Source organism: Nanorana parkeri, unplaced genomic scaffold (assembly GCF_000935625.1).
Source record: "Nanorana parkeri isolate BGI_ZX_2015 unplaced genomic scaffold, ASM93562v1 scaffold2350, whole genome shotgun sequence".
Classification (NCBI taxonomy): Eukaryota; Metazoa; Chordata; class Amphibia; order Anura; family Dicroglossidae; genus Nanorana; species Nanorana parkeri.
The window spans coordinates 100,256-110,656 of NW_017308618.1; positions in this window are offsets into that span (position 1 = coordinate 100,256).

A 10,401-nucleotide genomic window follows, 5' to 3' on the forward strand; every position below is an offset into this window, starting at 1 on the left:
AGGGGGATAAAACCCTCCACAAAAGCACCCCACTACCTAATCCTTTTTAAAACTAGGGAGGTGGATAGAGAACCCAGTGAGGTGTATTGCTGAACCTGGTGGCCCAGTGCCGAAGTGGTACAAGGTGAAGGAGGGTGACCTGGGCTGACGATGCTCCACGTATGCTTATGCAGCATGTAATGCTCCAATTTGTAAACCTGCATAAGTGTGAGGTTCTGGGTTAATGGAGGTTGTGGCGCAGCTGCACTTTGGGAGTGTTGTTACCCTTCTGTGAACCGTTATAGCAGGGGTCTCAAACTCTAGTCACTCGGGGGCCACTGGACACATTTTTTTTTCTCCCATGGGGGCCGCTTGCCAAATTTCATACTTTACACACACACAGATAGGCACACATAGAAATAGGCACAAACCCCCGCAGCCAGGACCACAAACACTAATATACACACACAAAAAGGCCCCATTTTACACCTGTATGTTTAGGTGCGATTAGGGATTCCTGCATCAGGAACTTGCATTTCCCTGCAGCAGGAATCCCTAATGTGGCGTTTACAAGCGGCAGCTGCCACCCATTGAAGTTAATAATCAGGTGACAACCGCTGCATGTAAATGCCTGCACACCACATGTAATGGTGCGTGATATGATAACATGTAGTTAGGGATCAATCAATATCCCTGGACGCATCGATTGTGCATACAAGGAGAATGATTCCTAAACTACATGTTATCATATCACGCACCATTACATGTGGTGTGCAGGCATAGTGCTAGTCCCCAAGCCAAATGGAACTTATTGGTTCTGTAACCATTTCCAAAAATCAGATGAAGTCCGCATCTGATGCCGCCTCCTAGGAACCCCCAAAGCTCTAACAGCAGCAACGGTGCCATACACGGTAGGGGCGGTCCTGAGTGCACTGGTTACTGTTGAGAATGGCTTTGTTACCACTGTCGCTGAGTCTCTGTGCTCCTAGAGTGACCCCGTGTATACCGCCAGAGATTCTATTGCAGTCATCAGTGAGCTGTGAGTTACCTGAGCTGCCTGCACCTGGGCACCTGTGCACTGCTAGCGTGTACCTGCAATCCATCTCCTATGTGTCAGCACTCATCTACCTGCTTCCTTCCATGCGTCAGCCCGTGGTGGCTATCCTGATTAGCAGGGCTCGAACTCAATTCCCTCGGGGACCAGGCAACACACTTTTTTTCTCCCATGGGGGGCCGCTTGCCAAATTACATACTTTAAAATAAAATGTAACTATAACCGGTTTGGTACTACGGACCCCAATGCCTAAACAATAAGAACCCATTCATATCTGTAGGTTTAGGTGCGATTAGGGATTCCTGCGTCAGGAACTTGCGTTTTCCTGCAGCAGGAATGCCTAATCTGGCGTTTACAAGCGGCAGCTGTCACCCATTCAAGTTAAAGATCAGGTGACAGCTGTTGCATGTAAACGCCTGCACAACGCATGTCATGATACGTGATATTATTACGTGCGGTTAGAAAACACTCTCCCGGGATGCACAATCATTGCGTCCGGGGAGAAGAATTGATTCCTAACCACAAGTAATCATATCATGTATCTTTACATGCGGTGCGCAGGCGTTTACATGCAGCTGCTGTCACCTAATCATTAACTTAAATAGAATATAATTCCCAGCCCACCCACACACTGTCTCCCCCCTCCCCATACACCCACATGCAACATAAATGTGGTACAGAGCCCCCTCTCCTGCTTACCTTGATTCTACAGAGTATATACATCTGAGTCTACACAGGAGAGACCTCCTATAGATCTGAGTCTACACAGGAGAGACCTCCTATAGATCTGAGTCTACACAGGAGAGACCTCCTATAGATCTGAGTCTACACAGGAGAGACCTCCTATAGATCTGAGTCTACACAGGAGACCTCCCATAGGTCTGAGTCTACACAGGAGAGACCTCCTATAGATCTGAGGCTACACAGAGAGACCTCCTATAGATCGGAGTCTACACAGAAGAGACCTCCTATAGTTCTGATTCTACACAGGAGAGACCTCCTATAGATCGGAGTCTACACAGAAGAGACCTCCTATAGTTCTGATTCTACACAGGAGAGACCTCCTATAGATCGGAGTCTACACAGAAGAGACCTCCTATAGTTCTGATTCTACACAGGAGAGACCTCCTATAGATCGGAGTCTACACAGAAGAGACCTCCTATAGTTCTGATTCTACACAGGAGAGACCTCCTATAGATCGGAGTCTACACAGAAGAGACCTCCTATAGTTCTGATTCTACACAGGAGAGACCTCCTATAGATCGGAGTCTACACAGAAGAGACCTCCTATAGTTCTGATTCTACACAGGAGAGACCTCCTATAGATCGGAGTCTACACAGAAGAGACCTCCTATAGTTCTGATTCTACACAGGAGAGACCTCCTATAGATCGGAGTCTACACAGAAGAGACCTCCTATAGTTCTGATTCTACACAGGAGAGACCTCCTATAGATCGGAGTCTACACAGAAGAGACCTCCTATAGTTCTGATTCTACACAGGAGAGACCTCCTATAGATCGGAGTCTACACAGAAGAGACCTCCTATAGTTCTGATTCTACACAGGAGAGACCTCCTATAGATCGGAGTCTACACAGAAGAGACCTCCTATAGTTCTGATTCTACACAGGAGAGACCTCCTATAGATCGGAGTCTACACAGAAGAGACCTCCTATAGTTCTGATTCTACACAGGAGAGACCTCCTATAGATCGGAGTCTACACAGAAGAGACCTCCTATAGTTCTGATTCTACACAGGAGAGACCTCCTATAGATCGGAGTCTACACAGAAGAGACCTCCTATAGTTCTGATTCTACACAGGAGAGACCTCCTATAGATCGGAGTCTACACAGAAGAGACCTCCTATAGTTCTGATTCTACACAGGAGAGACCTCCTATAGATCGGAGTCTACACAGAAGAGACCTCCTATAGTTCTGATTCTACACAGGAGAGACCTCCTATAGATCGGAGTCTACACAGAAGAGACCTCCTATAGTTCTGATTCTACACAGGAGAGACCTCCTATAGATCGGAGTCTACACAGAAGAGACCTCCTATAGTTCTGATTCTACACAGGAGAGACCTCCTATAGATCGGAGTCTACACAGAAGAGACCTCCTATAGTTCTGATTCTACACAGGAGAGACCTCCTATAGATCGGAGTCTACACAGAAGAGACCTCCTATAGTTCTGATTCTACACAGGAGAGACCTCCTATAGATCGGAGTCTACACAGAAGAGACCTCCTATAGTTCTGATTCTACACAGGAGAGACCTCCTATAGATCGGAGTCTACACAGAAGAGACCTCCTATAGTTCTGATTCTACACAGGAGAGACCTCCTATAGATCGGAGTCTACACAGAAGAGACCTCCTATAGATCTGAGTCTACACAGGAGAGACCTCCTATAGATCTGTCTAGCACTAATACTATGACCTCTATAACACTTAACATGACCCCATTATCCACAGCACTCATCAAGTCATCTCTTCGTGTACCCAAAAAATAACCCCAGGATTAATGATCCCCAAAACCATAACAAACAAGACACCCAGAACGCCGGTAATGTCCTGGTGAGGAGGAGGAGGTGTTGGGTACCTTGTATTGGTGGTGCCAGCTGGAGGCAGAGCAGAGCAAGGAGGCAGGCAGGGCTCGGCATGGTGCTCCCGGCTGGTCAGAGGTGACAATGATAGGGGGACTCTGAGGGACGAGTGATATCTGTACATGCAAAGCAGACTTTACCTGCACACTGCGTCCTTATTACAACAACTGCCCCTCCCCGAAACTGGGACTGATGTATGTACAGTATCCTGATGGGTGATAACAATAGAATTATTGCAGACATTTGTTTTTCCACAGAATGTATGGGCAGGTTTAATTTGCATATTTTATTAGCCACCATAAATTACTGTTTATGACTCCGCCTCCAGCTGTTCCAGGTAATCTTGTTGTTTTCCATTATACATGTAACGTTATCTATAATATGTGTTGTGGGGGTATAGCACAAATGGGGGGGGAATCACCTTCCCTGGGAAAAAGGTAGTCCAGGCAGCAAAAGTTATTTTTCAATCGGACTTGCAGTCTGTTGTTATGTAAAAGGTTGCAATAAAACAAAATAAAACAGAAGGTGTCAGCCGTTTTACAATGGCGTCGCCCTACTGGTCTCCACTCCATACAACGTTTCCTTGATTTTGCCAACTATTATCGAAAATGTATCAGACTTTTCTCCTCTCCAGCGAAACCTTCCTCAGACCTGACTAAGAAAGGCAGTGATCCACACTACTGGTCTGCTGCTGCCATTGAGGCCTTCCAAGCCCTTAAGTCTGCATTTGCTACTGCACCGATCCTGTCTCATCCCAATCTAACCTTACCATTTATCCTGGAGGCCGATGCCTCTGAGACAGAAGTAAGCGCCCTCATATCTCAATGTCTTACCCCAGATGGTCCCTTACACACTAGTGGCTTCTACTCCAAAAAGTTAACTCCAGCGGAGTGCAATTACCAGATCGGAAACAGAGAATTGTTGGCCATAATTCTGGCTCTCAAAGAGTGGAGACATCTGCTGGAGGGTACTATGGTCCCTGTTCTTATTCTAAAGGTCTTGCCACATCAAGCCAGATGGGCTCTGTTTCTTTCTCAATTCTAAATTGTGGTCTCGTATTTGCCATGGTCGGAAAATTTGAAGGCTGATGCTCTGCCTTTGCCAATTTTCTGAGTTCTATAGTTGTCTCTCTATACCGGGACTATAGTTGTCTCTCTATACCGGGATCTATAGTCTCTCTTTCCCGGGATCTATAGTTGTCTCTCTATACCGGGATCTATAGTTGTCTCTCTATACCGGGTTTTAATAGTTTCCTTTCTATACCGGGTTCTTTAGTTTCTTCTCTATACCGGGATCTATAGTTGTCTCTCTATGCCGGGATCTATAGTTGTCTCTCTATACCGGGATCTATAGTTGTCTCTCTGTACCGGGATATATAGTTGTCTCTCTGTACCGGGATCTATAGTTGTCTCCCTATACCGGGATCTATAGTTGTCTCTCTGTACCAGGATCTATAGTCTCTTTATACCGGGGTCTATAGTTGACTCTCTATACCGGGATCTATAGTTGTCTCTCTGTACCGGGATCTATAGTTGTCTCCCTATACCGGGATCTATAGTTGTCTCTCTGTACCAGGATCTATAGTCTCTTTATACCGGAGTCTATAGTTGACTCTCTATACCGGGATCTATAGTTGTCTCTCTATACCGGGATCTATAGTCTCTTTATACCGGGACCTATAGTTGTCTCTATACCGGGGTCTATAGTTTTTTCTTCCAGCTGTTATGGGGGAACAGAATAAACCTCGTCAAAAAGAATGTGACCTACCTTCCTAGGCGGGAGGGGGGTCTAGGGATTATTAACCCTGGAAAAAATGGTATTGGGACATCCCTAGTCCCTGCTTATTAAAGCTTAACTCCAGACAGATATACCCAACACAAACTACTGCAGCTTCCCATTCATTCATTTTTAAATATAAGCATTGTAAGTTCCGGAATTTATGCCGAATACATTTTGGTAATTAAATTTTTTCATATAACTCTACAGAGTGATTTTGAAACCCTCCGACCTAACACCACCCCTCCGACCTAACACCAACCCTCCGACCTAACACCAACCCTCCGACCTAACACCAACCCTCCGACCTATTACAATGGACACACAATCCTATTCAGTGTGGTGGTAATGTACTAGATCTTGTGTTCTCTCACCTATGCACTCCTTACAACCTCTCCAACACCACTTTCCCCCTCTTAGACCACAACCTTGTCCCCTGTCCCCAATCCAGAATCCCCCAACACGTCACACTGTCACCCAGAGAAACCTTCACCACCTCGACCCTTCTCTTCTCTACTCTGCTACTGTCGGGTCTCAGCCCGTATCCCGGTCCCGAGCCGCGCTCCCGCAGGCGCGACACGCCTCCGTGTGACGCGGCGGCCCGGCGGGGCACTCCCACCTATGACGCGGCAGGTCGGTGGGACACGCCCCCGTGCGTCACGACGCACACCCAGTGATGTCACTCGGGCTATATAAGCAGGCTCAGCAGTCTCAACCATTGCTGAGTGATCTTCAGCCTGTGACCAGTACCTGAATTGATCTGTCTCCTGAAAGTTCTTCTATGTGATTGACCCGGCTTGTTCCTGACCACTCTTTGGATCCTGCTTATACTATTGACTCTCTGGCTCCTGGCCCGGCTTATTCCTGACTACTCTCTGCATCCTGCTTGTACCATTGGCTCTCTGGCTCCTGACCCGGCTTGTTCCTGACTATCCTTGAAATCTCTCTGTGGAGCACAATTCCCAGCTGGCACCCAAGAGTCCATACCCGGCACCCGTGCTGCTCTTGCCTGTGCACCCCCTGTTGCACCCTCAGGGGTCCACAGACGGAACCGCAAGGAATGTCCTCCTTGTCACTTCAGGCTCGCACCACGTTACGTAACAGCTACTGACTACCTCTATGACAAAATCTCACCCCTGTCCTGCCCTGACCTCGTTACTTATGCCCATTCCAGTGGGTCAGTTTATATGAGCACATCGGGATTGCTCCAATGATTTGCCTTTTATGAAGGAGGTTGAAGTCTTGGCAGACATGCTGAGACTAGAGGACACCTGGACTAGTCAGTAGAGAGGAAAAGCCCAGATTTTGTGTCCCATACGAGAAGATCTGATGAATCATTTGCCCGGAACCAAAAGTCAGGAAAAGAAACTCATGTTTGTGACAACCTTTTCCAGGGAAGACAGTAAGTGGTAAAGTGAGAACTTGCCATAGTGATATGCAAAGTATTGTTAAGAAACATCCGCCATTGTGAATATGAATACACAACTATACTCCATTTTGAAGGAAGGTTGTTGGTTCTTCAGTAGAAGGGCCCCAACCCCTGGCACCCTCTGTCACCCAGTCTCCAGAAGGAGAATTATCTATGAATTGCACTAGAAATAATGTCATTTACATGGCTGGTTGCTCTAAGTGAGATGTCACTATGAATGTTGTATGATTCACCCTACGAGGGAACTGAATAATGATCTCTATGGTGGGGCCTGGAATCCCCGTCCCATTCTAATGTTTGTAGACATTGTTTTAGTATACACGCAGGGGACATGTCCTGGTTTCATGTAGTCAAGAACCAGCTGCACTCCTTACCGGAATAGTAGTAAACCTGCCAAGCAGGTGGGTGCTTGTAGTGACCACGGACGGCACCGTGAACAATGCAGATCTAGAAAGGATTGTCACCAGCACACCAAAAGTTTTGATGCAAAAAGTCCTTTATTGACAAATCGCCATCCAATACTAAACTTTTGGTGTGCTGGTGACAATCCTTTCTAGACATGTCCTGGTTTCATCCTCATGGCTCTGAGATGGTGTTCCTACCACGGAGAGGACAGGGCTTGCTTTTCAATAAGAGGTCCTCATGGATTTTTAAGTTGCAAACTAGAGTTCCTCTTGGCCTCGGTCTCGGATGGGATTTGACTTTGCTATGTTTAGATCCATCAGCATATTGATATTTGAAAGTTATCACCTATTTGCCTGATTATAGGCGGCCCTTCCACCCTCACACGTTGTGTATGTATGATTCCATCACATGTATGATGGCTCTATGTTTGTTTTACATGAAATGCAAACTCTGGGATTTACATCTTGTTCACATCGGGGGAGGGTGTTCCAGAAGGTTCTGTTCTGTGATATAGCGTTGGCAATGATTATGGCCGGGTGCCGCTCATACACATTAGACAGGTTTTTCATTTTTGTTACTTTGTGTTGTGTATTTTCCTCAAGTTGCAATTGTCACAGCGACCGGTTAGGTTGGATCTCAGCTGAGGACTTGACTGGGAGTGGTATGAGAGAAGGTGGTTCAGTCAGCTGCTCCCGTTACACTCGTGCGGCGGGGATACCGTGGGCATCATATACCACCTAATGGCTAGGATTGGGTCGGACCTATCTAAGGCGTATAAGGTTTTATATTGGTTGGGGTAGGAATGTAGGTACTGAAGGGGGACAGGTTGAGAAGGTATTGGTGTATTCACCTCTATAACTATGTCCCAAGCATGCGCAGCAATTGTGGACAGAGTTCTCCTTAATTGTATCACAATACTAATTTGGCATGACCCCGCAATTGTGGCCAGAGTTCTCCTTAATTGTATCACAATACTAATATGGCATGAACCAGCAACTTGCACCCAACAGTGACAGATGATTTCAGAAGACAGCAGTATAAGTTATACCAAGGTAATTGCCTCCTGAGGTTAATGGGAGATAGACTCCAACAATTCAGAGTAGAGACAACAAGCAGCTATCACAGCGATGAGGTTAAGCCAAGCAGCTGAGGCAACTTGGTACTTGCGATTAGATGTGGTTTAGAGTGAAGGGGAGAAGGGAAGCCTCCTGGTTGGAACTGCTCTGCTGGGTCCGGGTTCCAATGGCGAGCCGGTGTCCGTGGCAGGGTTGTCTCCAGGCAGAGGGGAGACTGACAGGTTCGGGTATCGCAGAGCTTTGCGGGGTTCGCTGTTCGTCGCTCGACGAACCAAATTAAGAGAACGCCGAGTGAACGGAACAGCTGAGTATTTACGTGCGGGGCCGCGCCCCGTGGGAGGAGCGCGGCGTGACGTCACCGTAGAGACGGCACGCCGTGGGTTTGAGGAGACGCGCCGGCCGAATCCATGACCGCATTAAACGCATAAAGAATTTTTTGGGGACATCAGTGATGAATTCTGCGTATTACCATGTGATTGAAATAGAAACGGTCGCACGTCTTCATTCACACTGCACGATTCTCGTAACGATCGCGGGATTTCGTACGAGAATCGTGCAGTGTATGGGCACCTGAAGGCCTGGTTCACACCTGTACGTTTTGTAGCGCGTTCAACGCTCTACAAAACGCTCAAACATGAAAATCCCATTGTTTTCTATGGGTATAATTCACACCTTGCCGTATTTCAGCCCGTCTGAAGGTGTGAACAGAGCCTTAGGGTAAAGGTCGGAAGCTGATGTTGGCTGTCCAAGGGAACTGAACTAAATAGAACCCGACCATCCCTCGTTTCTGAACTGTGACACAGCTGATTTCTTTCAGACAACTAATTTCACATTTGTGGTAAAGTATAAATTTCTGTAGGCAATTGATTAGCCAAATCTATATCCGAATAGACCATTAAAGCTGCCCATCCTGCCCCGATTATCGCAAGGTTCAATCAGCGGTAGTTAAAAAAAACACCTGGACGACTTGTGGTAATTGACCGCAATTATTTTCATATGTGCAGTGTTAATCGTACGACTTTTGACGGACGGAAACGCCACCAACCATGCGAACATCGTACGATCCACCAAAGTTTTTAAACATGCTTGACCGTCAAAAGTCGTACGATTGTACAGTACTATCGGTCGGGCACTCTATTCACACGTTACGATTGTGGTACGAAAAGTCGACGGCATACGATTATCGTAAGGTGTATGGGCACCTTTAGTCCTTGTGGAATCTAGATTGAACTGAGGTCATTTTAACTGCAGTACAAATTATATCTTTCAATCTTGGGAGAGAAATACATACATTTATATTATCTCCGGGAAACTGATTTCAGTTTCTAGTCAATGGTCTAGTCCAGTGGTGGCGAACCTTGGCACTCCAGCTGTGCCAAAACTACATATCCCAACATGCATCTGCCTCTGGGAGTTATGTCTGTGGCTGTCAGAGCCTTGCAATGCCTCATGGGACTTGTAGTTCCAAAACAGCCGGAGTGCCAAGGTTCGCCATCACTGTGCTAGTCTGATGTATACTTAAAATAATTTTGTGCAAATTTGTCTTTACTTTGAATACAGTCTGGGCTTATAGCCAGCCCGGTGCATGATGTGACAACATTTTGCCCATGCGCTGTTAAAGGTTTGAGCTTGTGAACATCTGTTGGCTGGAAGAAGTTGACGTGTCGATTCTGAACCTTTTGTTTCCACATTCTGTGAGCTACCGATAAGCTACTCATTACATTTAAAAAGTTATTTTATTGGTTACATTTATATTTTGGAACAATATCCTGCGGTTATATTTTACGCATTACCTGCGTTATCAAATTGATAGAAAATTTTGATCCTTATTCTTTGTTTGTCACCAATTATATTTTTATTATCATTCTGCACTGAATTTTTAATTAATAAATATATATATTGTATACAATTGTATTCATCTTTTCTTCAAGTTAGCGCAAATAACGAACTCGAGTTAATTTTGTTTTGTGGAAATAAGTTGGGAATCTCCTTAAAGGAGAACTATGAGGGGGAGGGGCTTTTCACTCACCTCATAGTTCTAGCCGACCTGTGACAATGAGACTGTCACAGGTCGGCT